Here is a 17690-nt window from a genome sequence, read left to right as displayed (position 1 = left end):
TGTCAATAAAAGATGAGCCTTGCGTGTTTCTTCTCCTCTTGAAACGTGTTTCTTACACAGTGTATGATTGATTGTGGCACACTCTACTCTACAGTGGATGGCTTGTTGAGTCCATATGAGCCAAGCCACAGCCATCATCATAAGGGTCCCTCCCCTCTTCTCCCGTAACACACCTAAACATGACAAAGCAGCACCAGCTGTATCACTCAATCAAGCAGTTACGGAATCTGAAGGAGAAAAACTATTATAAAACCAAAGCAAAGGCAATATGAAAAATAAAAAAGGGAAGCTTTCTCAAACCCCTCATGCAATCACATTTTTTTGAGGGGAGGAGATAATGTGCATGAATGAGGCGAGTGGCTTAACGGGGAGATGGGGGTGCAAGGAGAGAGAGAAAACGAAGGGAATTTCCAAATCCTGCCCACTTCTGAACTTAATAGAAAACACATTTTGCAGCAGCTAACAAGTCATTCTGAAAGACAGTAAATTTTATTTTTTCGATAAGCTCTAAATCTGTGGTAAGAGCCTCTGGACCTTTAGCAGACCAGAGTGGTGACAAATTAGTGGAGGGAAGAAAATAAACATACACGAGGTGGTAGTGTTGTCAAGCGAGGATAGTGCATTTGAGACCCAGGTTTCCTGGCCACTAGACCAATGAATTTCACGTGCTAACTTTGTGGACCCATGAACATAGATTGCAGCAGTAACAGGATAACATGAATAACTAGATGCGAGTCTAGTCATATGGGCTGTGTTAATGATACCAGTCAATTTATTGAAAGTTATTGGATTTCTGCCTTTTTTCTTTCACTTTACAAAATATCTTAGTGCTGAAAGATAAAAGGCACTTGATTCCAGTTCCCAATTCTATCCAAGTTTAATGTGGTTTAGTTAGTCAAATGGCCTCTCGGGGCTTTAAGTAGGCCGGGTCTCACCGGTGCTGAGCACCGGCAGTTTTTGAAAGGGGGCACCGAAACAGGTCTCAATCGGGCTCTGTTTTGTGCCCTGGCACAGGCGGTCCGTTTTTTCCCGAACTGCAGTGACAGCAGGTACATCATGTGCACGTGCTCACACTGCCCACTTCTCACAAGTGGAGACGCTACAGCATGACGTCATGCCAGGTGAGAGTTGTAGGGGAAGAGAAATCCTTTAAAGAGAATCATTTTCTCTCTGGATTTCCTTTCTCTTTTTGAAACTCAGGACCAGCAACATTGTGGTGGTGTCTCAAGGGCTTTAAGTGGAAGTTTGTTCAATATTATATACAAGCCACAGTTTCCTGCTTATTTAACTTATGCAACTAACAACCATTAACAAAGCCAATAGTCGTTACTTGTTCTATTTTTGATGTCACCTGTTGTATCATATAGCTGAATGCAATGACAGAAACAGCAAAATACAAGTGGGGCAGCACACTATGCTAAGCACGGATTTTTAGCATACATGTGTTTAAGCCACGCCCTTAATTACACTGGCCACGCCCCTTTGAGACGCCTCCCCCCCCCAAGTTTTGTCATCCCACTTAAAGCCCTGTGGCCTCTTGATAACAAAGCACCAGAAAACAACAAAAATTCGGGTTCTGTGTAGGCGCCAGTCACTAGTGCAGCAAGACATGAGGGCTCCAAGTAAGGCACCGTAGACAGGCAACACATCCGATGGGCTGGTTGTAAGTGAGCCGATCCTACAGTCGGCCTACATCACCTCTCAATTAGCTGCACTACCATTAACCCGAACCAACACTCTAAACACGCTGATACAGCGCGAGCTCACTGGGCGGAGACTCGCAACTAACATTTACTTTCTGCCCAAAGCGCTACATCAAAAGCAACATAAACCACATAGCAAATCGCAGCCACAAGTGCAGCTGCAATACTAGATACAACAGCGGTTTAATATTAGCTTCACGACACTTCCGGTAAAACTAAATTTAGTATCCCGAGAGACCGGAAACCCACTTGGGACGGTCATATTTGATTGCGGCCATCGAGTGCGCTACCAGGGACCGGTGTGGGGTGCTCACTGACAGAGCACGCTCCTTGTTAGCATCAAAAACGGTCAATGTGCACACTGTTCATGTGACTGTGGTGTGTAATGTTTCCTTCGCGTGGTCACGGGGCTGTAAGTGCAATAAACTAATTATGCACACAAAGCAGAAAAAAAGCGTCCATTGATTCCACAGAAGGACTATCAACAGAAAAGAGCCAATCATCACGTGGACCGTCCCAACTGGCCAACTCTGTCTGCTCAACGGACCTATTGTGAGTCATGGAGAGTGATCACAGGCAGTCACATCTATAGCACAGAAAGAGAAACAGAAAGAAAAACAAAAAACAGGCAATCATCAAGTACAAAACCAGAGACAGGGAGGCACATGGAGAGGGATATTGGAAAACGAGTTACAGCATAACCAGAAATATAAATGGTAGAAGGTTAGAGAGAAAGGTGGAGAGTTGAAGGCAGATGACTGTGTCCGGCCAGTGAGGCAAGATATCGTCAGAATGAGCCTCTGTTTAACGACGGACACTGCTCGTTGGGTGCCAGAGCTGTCACTCACTCAAGGGCGGAGCCATTGAAAGCTGAGCGGGTTTACACTGGTGGTTAAAACAAGTCTTAGCACTTTTCACTAATTTAATGAAAAGGCACCAACGGGTACACGAGAGCCAGCTAACCGGGGTTTAGGCTAGTCGCCCCCGCTCTTTGACCAAAAAATAGATGTCGGAACCAAAGCTATAACCAGGCCACTGATTCAATGCGATGCAAAATGTACATTAGGGCCAACAGGCACACAGTCATTAGTAAAATGTCATTACGCCCCGTGTGCAGCAGCAGCCGGGCTCCTGAAGGAAGCGCTGACCTATTTCTGGCTGCAGATAAAACGGCCATGTTAACAGATGTTAATCTTCTAATCTGTTTTTCCTGTAAGCACTTCAGACAGCATCACGGACGTCCACAGGAGCGGTTCCAAGCATACTTACGTCATGACGCAGTTATTGCAAAATACATAAATGCGTAATGCAGGGGGGCGACGCACCGCTTTCGCCTGATTCTCACCCCTTTCTCACGGTGGTGTCTGCTTCTTCCGGCACCCTGGGCCGTTCCTATCATATCAAATTCCACAGGTTGTACAGAGGGTTTTGCATATCTTATCACTGATGGTGCAATGGCGGTAAAGTCCTCCGCATGTGGGGTAGGAGGCCGGCTTGTGAGGGGGGTGCTAAATGGGGCTGTGTGTATAATCAAACACAGATCCACAAAAGCACACATGGGCACGTAACCGACACCAAATATACACTTTTATAAAACTCACAAAAAGCATGGCTGGCCTGAAACAAATTAAAGACTGCAGCTAGGGAAATGGGTTTGTTCGGCGTGGGCATGTGGCGATGTCAAAAGCGGGTCCGCTGCCTCTCCGTCACTTCAATCAACAAAATGTATAAAGTGCTAACAAAGCACTAAATACATGCAATTATACATGCAATTACAGTGTAGTACAAACATACGCCACTAGAGTATCTTGGCGCTAGATAGCTTAATAAGGCATGGAGCAATGTCAAAAAATTTACCCAACAGAGAAGCACTAACTACTTTGGGCACATTACCACATTCGGACTACTTTGGCACCATTTTCTAAAGTAAAGAGAGTCTCTCGTTTTACAACTCCATCCTCGGTGCAGAGAGAGTCCCTGCACACCGCAAGCCTCAAAAACAAACTTCCTACAATTGTTATCAAGGTTCGACATCAAAATGGGAGGCCCTCTTTCCATGCACTAACAGGTGAATAATAAACGCATTCGTGTGACGACATTTGCTGCTACGGTGGAGCCCAGAGAAACGCCCTGGGCACGAAGGCGTCCGGGTGATGAGCACTCGGCACCTCGGGATGTCATCGGTGGGAGGGACATCCGAGCCTCCCCTCCCTCCCCCGCCTTCACACAGAGATCCCCAACTTCCCGGGCTCCGAGAGTATTGTTCGCGGCCGCCACTAATGCATTCATGCAACTTGGAAACCTACAGCAAAAAAACAGATATAAGATACAGTGGACATAAAGAACAGGGTCTATACTATCAGCAATAAGCCCCGCAGTCCTGAATCGGTGATAGGGCCCCGAGGCTGCACGTAAAGGAGAAAATGTAGAAACAAAACACGCCACAGCGAGAAGACGAGGAACGGAAAATGCAGACACCCAAGCAAAAAGTTACACTTTCAAATCTTCTGTTTATCAAAATGGGGCATTCGGACCCACGGCCAGAGAAAGTACTTGCCACAAGCGCAGGGTCCCACCTGCTGTAGAGGTCGAGGGGGCTTTTCACGGAAGACACACACCGGAGCAACCGAAGGTGAGCCCAGCGCCGAGGGTAGTAAGCAAGGGACGGCGCAAGACTGCTCGGATTATCCATTCAACCGGAGGGGGGTGTCTTAACCAAAACGTGGGTTCATCCTCGTCCCAAAGCACACTTCATCGCCTAAACTTTCATCAAGAAGATGATAGGATTGATATTTTGTGTCGGTGTGGGCGGGAGGGGCAAACCCCACGGATAACTTTTTATATAGCTTTGTCCCATCAAACAACCCTCCCGCAGCCTTAATGGTTTGCCCCATATTGGATGCTTACAGTGTCTGCTATTGTCTCATCAGCACAAACTTCTGCACAATGCGGGAAAGTCTGGAGCCTCCATTGTGAGCAATACACACAACTAGTCCATAAATGGCACTGATTCATTTTTCCACGCGGCCCGTCCACCTCAAGTAAAACCGTGCCCGCTGCTTTTCCTGGCACGGACGCATTAGCATTATTTTGATACAAGTTTTGGGAGCTAAGGTTTTGGCAATATCTCATTACCTTAACGCACACACACTGGAGGGCAACTGGATACATTTTAAATATTTCTGTCACTAGCAACATATAAGACATACTGTTAATTTAAAATACTATTCAAAACATAATTTTCCAAAGCCTGGTCGTTCGAAATAAACAACACTAACAACTGTTCGAATCGGTGGGATTACTGTATTTATCGAAGCACAAGTGATATATATTATTGGGGGGGGGGGGGAAATAAAAAAAAAGTTTTTGTTTTTTTTACAATAGGAAAATCAACAAACTCGCAAGCAGTTACTCAGGGACTCCTCAGTGGTGGCTTAAACGTATTTTTTTTTCTTCCCAAAACTTTTCTTCATTTGCAGAGGCTTCAGGTCTGCGGGCGCCTGGATGGACATAAACAGCGCTTCGCCTCCCCCAATACACAACAGGCTGGAGTTCAAAACAGTCAATTACCTCGTCGAAGCGCCGCTCCAACGACCCTAGCGAGCCCGGCATAATTCCAAAGTGCAAATCCCGGTGTGCGAGCCCAGCGCCTCCGCTCGGAGTCCAGCAGCATCCGTGAGGAAAGACGGCGCACAATCCCGGCCGCGAGCCCGTCCCTGGGGGCTGCCGCCTGTCCCCTCCCCGGCCGCGCATGAAGTTCTCAGCTCTGCCTGCTGGTGGGTCCGTGCTTTGCTGGGAGTGAGAGCTCGCGCAGACCAGGGACAGCCCGGTGCTGCTCTGCCCCTCCTCCACAGACCTGCGCGCGCCCGCCCTCCCTCCTCCTGCAGCCGCCGCCACAGTGCACCCCAACTGCAAACACAGCAACAGCTGCCTGTTTCCTCCTCCTGCAGCCAGGTACGGCCCCCGCCCGCAGTGGGATGAGAGTACTGGCAAAAAAACAGAGAAACTGCAACCCGCTGCAAAACGAGACAGACGTGTTTACAACTAACCAAACGTGTCACGTTTAATTCTTTCCAATTTGTGTCTTTTTCATTAGGGAGACAAATATCATCATTCCCACGCGAATGGATAAGACTGATGTGTGCGGTGTAATTGTGAGCTCCTATTCGAGCGGAGCGTGTGATCATTGGACGATTGCCGTTTTGTGTGTTAAAAGTCAGTCTATCACGGTAGTAGATGGTCAATAAAAACTAAAGTTCATCTACTAATCTGGAAACGTTCCCGTCTCACTCCAGCTTCTCCTTGGCAGGTATGTAAGCCATACATGTACACATCCGTGCGCGCGTGCGTGCTGAGGGGGCGAGAATCCACCACCTCTGTTTCTTGAAGGTTTCTCAATAGAAGATCTCGCTTCCTCATTCAGAAGTGGAAAATGAAAGGAGGGGATGGGGGGCGCAGGGCGGTGGCCTGATTTTGAGACTAGAGCAACTATTTGCTGCTGCGATCATTAGCAGTTTGGAAACCCTAGCACTTGTTGGTTATCTTGGTGGGTTAATCCCTTTATGGATCGAAAATGGCATGCATGCAGGAACTTGGCATTCGTATAGTGCTTATCACGCCGTATCAAGGTTTCAGTGTAACATAATTGCGTGTCTTCTTTGAGAAAGAGCTTGAAAAGCAAAGGACCGACTTCCTGTAAAAAAAAAAAACAAGAAGCCCTCCTTCTCCCCCTTTTCCGTTTCACTTCTCTCTTTATGTGCCCCAGGTCTCTATCCCTTACGGCAATGCACCCCCCCGTTTTCGGATTTTATTATTTTTATACATACACTTTGGTATTAAAAACACACACAAACAGCCACGCACCCCCCTCGCACGACCCGCTGGCTCCCGCCAAGACTGAAAAGGATGCGCCCTCTGTAATAATCCCCCACTAACAATTAATGGCTGTGCGGCGTGAGAAGGGGATTTGGCTAAATCGCTGACGTGTCTTGAGACAAAAGACAACCCGCAATTAAGCACAGTCTATCTCCGCCATGAAATTAAGGCAAGAGCAAACTGTCAACAAAAAATCCCTAACTGTTTATGAAAGGCCTCACCTGTCGAGTGGAGAATTTATTACAAAGCACTCGCTTTACTCTCCAGAAATTCAAAGTGTATTGTATTCTAACACTCAGATACTTGCTTTACCTCTTTGGGGTGCTGGAGCAGCTGAACATAGAAGTGAGCCGTCGCCAGGCCATGGGCTGTGCACAGTCAGCTGCAAAGCTCAAACAGTACTTCTCAACTGACTGACTCTGTCGAGACTTCCCACCGCACACTTGAGGCAGTCAGCATTCAAAAGCTGCCTCCATTTCGAGCCACCTTTGTTTGGCCACACTACAGACGGGCACGAATGGGATTATGGCCAGGCAAGGGGCCTTCCCAGCCTGGTTCAGCATAAAGACGTCAGAGACAACTAAAAACACCTCCACAGACTACTCGATGTTAAATATAGAGAGATGCGCGAGCGGACAGGCACCGAGCCAAATGTCTGACTGCTCTTTTTTTGTGTGCAGAAAGAGTCAAATCCAAACGTGACTTTTTTTTCTAGAACCGAATTGGGTGGTGCCAAAAGGGTACTGAAATACAAGTTACAAAGCCAAGTCAGATCAGAGACGGCGTTTTCTTCAGTTATGCAATCAGCATAACCGCTGGCATCCTTGACGCAGCCCAACGGTTTCTGCACCTCGGGGAAACTTAATACTTGATTATTTACTTAAGACATGTACATTAGGAACTGGTAACCAATTCCTCTCTGGAATGCAGCGTTGGCCTGTGCCCTTATCCAACAAGGAACTTGTCACGAGGTGATATTGGATAAGCATTACAGTATACCAATGTTTATGGTGCCTGTGTTTCTTTCTAAAACGTTTAAACTATTTTATAAACTTATAGTTGTAAAACATCACGACCAGTCATAGATCAACAACTTTTAACACTCTCCTATGGGCATTACCAGCTTCCTTAATGATGTTTTAGAACACTGATCAGTTTCTTTTTTCACCGTCTGCAACCTCCTGCCCAAATATTGCCAAGTGTCCTATTTTACTTTACATGTGTACTTTAGATACTCTCATACGGATGATGTGAACAACAATTGAAATATTTCCTTTTATAAGAAACCTCTTCACCAACCATGTGCATCTATTTTTCTCATTAGTTATATGGGATTCCACCCTACACCCACAGTTAGAACACAATTTACCGTTATTAGGAACACAAAAGAAAATATTTGTATTCATTTTGGCTATATTTGTTGCAAATCAGAGCCTGCTTTTTCAGTGAGGAATTTATTAATCTTGTTTTTTGTTTGTTTTTTGATTTGACAGAGTTTTATATAGCGTGTACTTGACCCGAAGGCATCGGGTATCAGAGCGCTTTACATGGCACCAGTTGCGTTACATGAGAACACATTCATTTTATTTATTAGGCACGGGGAGATTAAGTGATTTGCCCATAATCACAGGATGTTCAGCGTTATTGCCGGGACACAAACCCTGTTCCCCAGATTCGAGGTCGACCACCCTAGCCGTTAGGCCAACTCCTTGTGTTTAACAAGGGCATTTGGGGGGCTAGTTTTTATTGTCTTTGAGATAATTCTGATAATGACTGTAATTTATTTCTTTATAAGTTATATTTTTTTCATTCATGAAACACAATGTAGGCATGCCTTCTCCTGTTTCCCAATGAAGTCAGGCAGCCACCAGATGAAACCCTGAATCTGTGTGCAGATATCCTGGAGTGCATCAAACTTCTCCATAGTGAAGTCAATCGCTCTGCCTTTGCACATTCTCACACCACAAGAAAGGCAGAAGGCCAGTGTCCCATCATCTGATTAACTGAGAAAGAGCGCAAAGGTAGGACTCAGGTTTCCAAATCTAACCCTGGGTTGAAGCTCACATCTCCAGCTCAGAGATAAAATTACCTAAGGTGCTCTCAAATCAATTCCTTCTCTCAATTCTCTAAAATGTAATGCAGCACCTAACATACAAACTGCTCAAAAAAACATTTTAGCCTGCTGGGTCAAACAAAACACTTTTTTTGTCAGAATCAGCTGATTCCCAAGGCAAAACCACCCTACTTGCTGATGAAAAATCATGCAAGTTAGGTGTAAGATAACGCTTTAATTCTATTGTCCCATCAAATCAAGCAATGGGATCCAGGTACAAAAATCATCCAACAGCCAGAGCCAACATCCCTTCATGACAGTAGGCTTCAGACTTTCAAAACACACTCCCCTGACACAAAACGTATCCTCCCCTCTGCTTTCATAACTTACAGAACCTGGGAAGAATGAACTCACCAAAAGTAAGGCAAATCATTTATACATATCGGTCCATCTCATAACACCTTCTTTACCAAGCCATTACAGAGGTGCTACATTGACGTATGTCTTTACTCCACGTATGTGCTATATTTCTTAAATCACTTATTAACCCAAACAAGCGCTATAACATCTTCTAGCTCCTTTTGTAGGTCAAATAAATGCTATATAGTAACCTTCTAGTGGAGAGGCTACTTCTACTGTGATGTAAGCATTGGCGTGGCTCAGCCTACAGATGATTCTGGATGCCCACCATCTACCAAACATACACTGTTTGTTGTGATGGATTTCCCTGAGTCCAGCACACCAATCACCATGGACCATAGCTGCCACAGAGTCCTAGTCTTTAGTTTTAAAGCGCAGCTGATGAAGGTTACACAATTCCGACAGAAAAATGAGCCTAAATTATTAGGATTCAAAACCAGGGTTGCAGCCAAACACATGAAAAAATATATTTTATGATTTGGTACATTTAAAAAAATTGCTGTTAGGTGGTGTGTTATATTCAAACCGAAATGCTGACTTGAAGACCTAGGTTAATAAAGGATTTTTAGTATTGAGGAAGACATTTTAAAAATTCCTAATTATTTAAAAAAAAATAAAACATTCATGAGTTGACATCAAGAATCCCGCAACTGAGTCAGAATAGTCACTAGTCATTCCACCGAGTTTCGTGTACACTCAGTGCACTTCAGTATTATTTTATTATTCATATATTGTCCACTGCACACAAGGTCTTACCCCATTTAATTTCCTTGTCCATCTGTACTGCGGACAGCTAATGTTTACTCAATATCCATACTTTTCCCAGCTCTTAGCCCCATTTGCCACTGGTGTAGGGGAAATGGTGTGTCTAAAACATACATTTTTTTTTACCCTTTACAGATGAATCAGCAGTTTAATGTGACTGTGAAACATTGGTGTGTATTCCACTTGGCCTCTGGGTACACACCTGAATGGGTTGTACTGGATACTGATCAATGTAAAGGGTAGATTGATACCTCGGCTCTACGCTCAGCACCAAACCCATTTCAGTTCAGAGGTCGAAGTGGGCAGGATCGGATGGGCATGACGTGCCCATACTTTTTTTAATTCATGAAAAAGCGTCCTCCTACTTTTCGTGAAAAGACAACTGTCTTGGATGGTTAATTCCAACAGTTCAAATGCTTCAGCTGAAGTGTCATTCAGGGAGTCTCCTGTGCTGTGAAACCGATGCTGGACAGACAGCTAAACAATAAACAAGCCTTCTTGCCAGGCTGCCTGCTTGCCTGAAAGAAATGCAAATGCGTGCAACTGGTTAATCTGCAAATGTAAAGGGTGCTTGGGAGCTGGTACAGGTTTAATTGATCAAATCACTTGGAACTTTATGACAACAAATATTTATTCTTTTCGAGTAGCAGTGCAAGGGAGTTACCAGGTGAGCTGTGAAGTAGGTGTATTAATGGAGGTTTCATAAAATACTACAGTGCATTTCCCACAGATTAATGTAACTTAAACATTATATTTAATGTGAGATAATTTCATATGTAGCTATCTGAAGGTAAAAGACCCAAAAAACATACAGAATATTTTATTTTTTAGCCATACCTGTGACCCCGCTCCCATGCTCATTGACCCTGCCCCATAGCATGCAGCCTCACAGTTCCCATACTTTTTAAATGTGTCCTTTGTTTCAGTCAATTGAGCAATTGAGAATATATGAATGAAAGTAGGATCGGAAGGAACCACTACAAGTTGGGCTGCGATATGATGGATCACCGAGATATGTAAACCAATGAGATATAAAGATGTGTATAATGCTTTAGGAAACTTTTCTTAACTTTATCATTTTGTTAAGCCACAAAAGCATAAAAATAAACAGCCCATGTCATGGGTAACATTGAAGAATAATAAGAGTGTATCAGTATATACAGACGGACCAGCAGCGACAATAAGCACATCACATCAGCATGAATAAGTCAAAGAAATAGAAAAGGGGGCTTAGGGCAGTCACAGCAGGCTATACGCGGATATGATGGTATACAATCGGTGGCACATACATAGTTAATGTATCACCACAGTTCGGTCCAGATCCGTGGGCTCCAGCGACAACAGATGATCTCAAAATGGCAGCCAGATGTCTTTAGGTCGAGCAGAAAGGGGCTGTAACATGGGTGGTGTCACACTGTGTCAGGCTGCTAAAACAAGCAGTAATGGTCAGGCATAATCTACTACCCCAGTGTAGTGCAATCTCTCTCTTTGCCTGTACTAAATGGTTTAGAATACTTTAAACCCACTTTTTGTTTTTTTTAAATTATTTTCTATAATAAAAATGACTTGTTAAAAGAAATATGGTCTCCTCCTTAAATCTACGCTTTACTTCACAGGATGATCTGAATACATGCTTTTTTTAATGTAAACTGTTCCCCTTTTTGCAGAATCCAGGTCTTAATTGAGTTTATTTTCTTGACAGGTGTGAAAGCACAGTCAAGATATATGAGCGACCTTAGAATTAAGTTGTTGAATACTCAGGGAAGTACCCTCTTTATTTATTGAGTTAAACTCCCAGGATGTTACCACATATGAGACAATGACTTATATATATATTTTATCTCTAAACAACATAATGACTTCAGTCATAATGAAAGCCCTTATCACAGCTGATTGGCTAGTTAGAAAACTTGCTTTCTTTGGTCTTGCACGTCATTATTGAAAAGTTGCCATTTTTTACCTACCCCCACAAACACAAGAACATTTAAGTGGATCGTGTGGATTTGAATACGTGCTACGAGTTTCCAAGAGCAGAGATACCAAACACATTTAGATGTTGGATCAATATACAGATAACAGAGAGCATCTCAACATTCCAACAAGGAGGACACTCTTTAGAATTTCAATAAGTGAGTTTGGAAAATAAACTCAGAAGGGTATTATATTTTCATCATTATTACTACCTTCCCTGTGGCGTTGACAGATGGTGTCCAACCTTTTCCTTACTGATCAAAGGACAGATGAGGAGACATATCTTAATGGTTGGCGCATTTCTAAAAGTTGACATTTTGCTCCCTAATCCATGAGGGAGGAACAGTATAGGAGGATAGGCTTACACCAATATCTGTTTACCAGAGTTCCTTAGTGTATGCATACCAGATACAGTAACTCTGTTAACTACTTTGAAAATGTATATTGTCCGCTTGTGGTGATTTTATATCTGCTAAATATTTTGGGCTATTCTATTGACCCAGATAACTTGGAACTGACTGATCAATAAAGCAGGGTGTCTTTCTACTCTGGCATGTGTTGCTGCATGGATCTGTATATCTGTTGTGTATTGCAATGCGGGATTTGTAATGTTGATGCAGATCGTGTGATATGTTCCACACTCGAGCTGCACCTTTTTTGCTTGCAACCATTGTTGTTGTTTAAATTTCTTCAAAAACTTTATTGTTGTTGTTCAAATTTGCCCCGTGCTGGCAGACAGAGTGATAGGCGAGGACTCCAGTGGACTGAGTCTTCTCTTACAACAATATCTTTGGAATATGTTTATCTTTGGGATGTGGGTTTGGGTCCTGTGTGCGTGTAAGTGGGAAATCTGTGTTTGTGCGTACACTGATTGTTTGCACAGGTTAGTGTGTGGACGAGGAGGGCTAGGTCAGTAACACGCTCAATACCTTTATTTATTGCACGATCAGCTACAATGATCCATCAACAAAATCATTAAAAACACAATTATTAATATCAAAGATAGAATTTAAAACCACATATAAAAATTAATATGTTGATTACCATCGCCAATCTTAAATACAGTATGTTATTATACTATACTATATTTGTATGATTTCTCATCCTCATTTCATCAACTTGTTTCTTGCACGCCAAGAAGAATACACACATTTTGAGGCTGAAGATACAACTGCAGGATTAGTCTGTCTTTGCATACTAGCAGTACAATCTGATGCTGCCATGTGCCAAATAACTGGCGCACAGGTTTCATCCAATTCAAGCTCATACTAATGTATGGTATGCAAAAGAATAAAATGTGCTCGTATCGCATACATGCGGGGCATAAATTAACCTAAGCGCTTACATGTGGCAGTTGGGTAAGTATCCAGCCTAAACTTTACATAAGTGATCTAGCTATAGATGGTTGTATCTGGTCCAAAAATTCTTCAAAGTTGTAGTCCCATTTGGACAACAAAAATATATCAGTCAGTCATCCTAACGTTCACGCTAATTGTTGGCGAAATTAAAGCGGTGCCAAAATGTTTTCTTAATGACATAGCCTACTACTGGCTAGAGTCCACGTCTGACCAATGCCCATCCTGATCATGACACCAAGGCACACATAAAAACACCCATCACTTGTTTTATTTAACTTTGGGGCCTAGGGAAGTGGACCGGTCACAGTCAAATATTTTATACATAAAAATACAGTCAAGTGTGGGTGTGTGGGTGTACGGGAACCCAATCTGCCCCAAATCACAATATTACACCTTTTGGGTTATCCGAAAGAGGGTTGATATGTTCCAGGTCATCCCCGTTCACACACAGATCCCGAAAATGGGGGAGATTTTTACACCATGTCGTGCAGATTTTCCTGCACAGTATGTACCCAACAGTAGAAATGTTAGATTATGTCAAATACCAAATTGTGCATTAAAGTATTTGTTGGGTGGCCATTACTGCACTACAAGGGTTTTGTACTGTAACAATAGCATCCAATCAAATACAATTTTCAAGGGAGTACATGTAAATACACATATTCGAAAGTAATTTCAGTAATAGATAAGGTATGATGGGTTTTGGCTAAAACTGCTATGAAAAGTTAAGCCCGAAAAATATACGGGTCGTTAAAAAAACTCACAAAAATACCACCGCAACTCACTTCTGTTATTTTTGTATTTTTATTAACTAAAGTCTTTTTTAAAGTATAACCGATGTTCTTTTGTACATTTGAGAACGGCATTTAAGTTATGAAGCACTCAATGTGACCTTCATACCCAGTAAAAACTAATTGGGTCACTGAGTAAATGTTAGTCAAGAGATAATGTTGTGTGCCTAGAAACCACAGAGCATTTCTCCAGGCCACAACCTGCAGATGCTACTAAAGTATATCATTAATACTTCCAGATGTAAGCATAAAATACTCAAAGATATATCTGGCTAGAGAAGACCTGAGAGCGTGTGCCCGGTATCATTAACTTCCGATACTACTTCCAACATTAAAACAGAGAAAACTTACTGTTATCTAAACAGTTAAAACAATCTAGTTCTTGGAGCCCATTCCTTTATATGATATGATATGATTTATATGATATTTTATCCTAGATCCTGCTCCATTCGCTACCCTGAAAGCCTAAACATGGGAAATCATCTTTGACGGTGATCTGTCCTTCACCCACACACTAATGCTGGTGTTAAGGGTGTAAATTTGCAAATCTCCGTGCCCGGAAATTTCACCTTGTCCTGCAAACTGACTACTGGAATGAGTAGCCAAAATAACTAGATGTGAGGTGCCTAGACTACTGTAATGTGATCTGTACAGGCCCCCTAAGGAAGTTGCACAACAATCTCCAAATCCTCCTATCCTAGGCGCCAAGATGAGCCTGAATTGCTGAAAACCTAACTATCTCAAATCCACCCTGAAGGCACTCCACTAGCTCCAAGTGGAAGCCAGGATAAAATTAAAGGCACTATTGTTATCCATAGAGCCTCCTGCAGCAACGGCCCATCATGTCTTTAAGAAAACCGGGCTCCACATTACACTCACATCATGACAATTAATTTTAATTCCCAACACCTGATGCTACACTCCCATTCAAGCAGAGACACAGCGGCCAGTTCTTGGGATGTTGCCCCCCACATGTTAGAGGTGAACCAAACTACCACGATTCAGGAAATTTCTTAAAACTGAACGCTCCCATAAATTGTTAAACTGAATCCACTCTTGCATGTTCAAAGATCACTGCATCTTATCCTGCTGTAATCTAATGATCCACCAATAAACACTAAGCCCTAGATATCCACGAAGAAACATGTTTGTAAAAGTTACCAAATGGGTCTATAACAAGATCATCTACTAGTTTCTGTTATAAAAATGCAAACTAAAATCCCTAAATAAGTTACATTAAAAGATTACTGTTGAAAATCTAAAGCCAAAACAATATGCAGGTTATGCATGACGAATACCTATTATAATATTCAAAATGCCTGCTCAGGACCTCACACATGATAACACATATGGTATTAAACGATGCAGCTCCAAAGAACAAAGACGTCTTCAGAGAATTTATAGAAAAGTAACACCAGAGCTCTACCGGCAGCCAACAGTCCTTGTAGCAATGACGCAGGGATGAAAGGCTGCAGGACCACTGCCAGCTAACCAATATCTTCCAAAAGGATACTCAAGAGGACGCTGTCGTTTGATTGACAACCTGGAAACATCACAGCATGCATGTCATAAAAACTAAAATGAGTAGTTCCACGAATCCTTTGCATACGAAGTGTGGTCACGGGAATAACATGTGGTGTTAGTTTCACAAAAGTTGTCACCACGTTCCCCAATAGTGTCATCATAGTCTCAAAATCTCACATTAAACGCCAGAGTGCCGTCACACACCCAAGAAGTGCAAAATGTGCCATTTTAGTTCCTGGAAGTGGCAACTTGTATCCCAATTTTTTGGCATACCCATTTTAAGAAAAAGAGCAATGTTATAATGCATTAATTATGTCATCATGTCATCAATCATATCACTTTTGGTGTTATGTATGTTGTCAGTACATTATATGGGTATTGGCTGTGCTGCTCACTGTTACTGGCAAACTGCAAGTTAAGTATTGGATTGCACCCATAACACCTCTTGTAATGTTTCTTTTATAACGTTGGTTACTTTCATACTTTAGGCATAGAAATCTAGGGTCTACCTGCCAAAGTATTTTTCAGCGACCAGTCCCTAAAACAGTCAAAGGGATAAATTCACCAGTACTAAAACAAGAGGATTTAGATCTACATGCCTATGCAAAGTAAGATTTGGGGAGGGGACAGCAGAAATAAATAAAACAGAAATAAGCATTTTCCGCAAAGATCTCCTAGGTCTACAGGTTAGTGGGGTAACGGTAACATTGTATAATTTCTGCTTCATAAAAATAATAGTGAATGCAATACATTAAATATCTGACAGAATGGAGAAAAACATTTGAGGGATTAAACCAGACCAAGGAGTGTAAAACTGGAGACCATGTAGGATCTGTGTGCTTAGAGGCGACACAGCAAATGACAGGAGTTTTTTTTAATCTGCCATGGAATCCTATGCTTCTGCCATTACATTGGAATCAAACTTCAACTGTGTATCCTATTACGGATTGGATTCAATGTTAACCGTTGAACGGGTGAATGACGCGGCCTTTTACAACAGGAAACATTCTAAAATTGACAGAAATCTGATACATTTAAACTCAACTGTAACAGTTTACACCAACATGGCCTCAATCCATCTTTCGTGGGAAAATCAAAGTAATACGTGTCAGTTCCCTCAGTTAATTCGTTCTCTTCGCTTCCTCAGGACTGGTGTTTGAATTGACACAGATGGTTGCAAACCTGTGATTTCTCAACTAGTGAGATGCAGAACCACCAACCTTTAAAGGAATCTCCTCACTGACCCAGACAGTCCTGAAAGTAGGATTTAATTTACACTCGGCATTCTACAAAAGAACATTTATGCTAGCATTAGCTCAGGATGGGCAGCACAGAACTGGGAAACATGGCCGCCTGTTCCTGAACAGAAGACATGTTGTGGTTTACTGTTGGGATCATAATGCTATTTCCAATTACCCTAATACTGGTAAAGGGTAGGTCGGGACTATGGAGCAGCTATAGAACACTACCATTGGTAAAATGGGTTTCTTCTTTGCTATCATACCTAAATAAATGTTAGCCACCTAACACACTGCCATCAATAGCCAGGCACTTGTGACCCACAGCAAACTGACACTAGTTGTCTGGAAGGTTTCATGGCCCAACCCACTCTGGAATCTTTCGCTAGGACAACCAAGTTACTGGAAGACCATGGGCTCTGGAAAACAAACCATTGGGATAGACACGCTTTGACCTTCCCCGAACTCAAAGTGGAGTCTAGGAGGCAAACACATTGGGGAAAAAATGTAAACCTATGCTTAGCGTGATGGGCAAAGACACAGAGATGTCTGTTTTGGTGGAAGGCAGTCATGATCCAAAACTCATCCCTCTCGAGACAAACCTCCACAATTCCAAGGGCACAGAGAGAGTGGTCGCGTAAACGGTTTATGCTGCGCTATACAAATACATTGTTGCAAACATTTTTTATAAGTGCAAAACTATTTCAGAGCTCAGTACATAGTGCAATGTTGTAACGTCAACACTAGACTACTGTGAAAGGAGGTAATGACCAAGAAAAGTGTGCCTCGAATTAAGGGTAGTATCAGAGTGACCAAGTTCTAGACCAAAAGTTCTAGTCTAGACAACACGCGATACACATGCTTACAACTGAACTGCCCAGCTAGTGTGAATTTACTGCGTGAGCTGAGTTACATTGTTTTATATCGAGTCTGTATGCCAATAAAGAAAGAACTGAAAATATGTAAATTATAAGAAAAGTCCTGACTTCATT

At 42.6% G+C, this 17690-nt stretch overlaps 1 protein-coding gene across 4 annotated transcripts in view; it reads right to left on the bottom strand.

Annotated features, from left to right (window-relative positions):
• The window catches only part of ZNF516 (zinc finger protein 516), a 286502-nt gene that overhangs the window by 261979 nt on the left and 6833 nt on the right, over nucleotides 1-17690 (bottom strand). The window contains exon 1 of one of the 4 annotated variants that reach the window (XM_085606944.1): nucleotides 5274-5555. The exons of 1 other annotated variant lie outside the window; for it this stretch is intronic. The gene's annotated coding sequence lies outside the window, so the exon portion shown is untranslated. Of the gene's footprint in view, nucleotides 1-4260; nucleotides 4394-5273; nucleotides 5556-17690 lie in introns of those variants that run through there. 2 more of the 4 variants (XM_085606947.1, XM_085606946.1) reach the window with 2 other exon arrangements.

Source organism: Triturus cristatus, chromosome 5_2 (assembly GCF_964204655.1).
Source record: "Triturus cristatus chromosome 5_2, aTriCri1.1, whole genome shotgun sequence".
NCBI lineage: Eukaryota > Metazoa > Chordata > Amphibia > Caudata > Salamandridae > Triturus > Triturus cristatus.
This window is presented reverse-complemented; position numbering and strand designations above follow the sequence as displayed.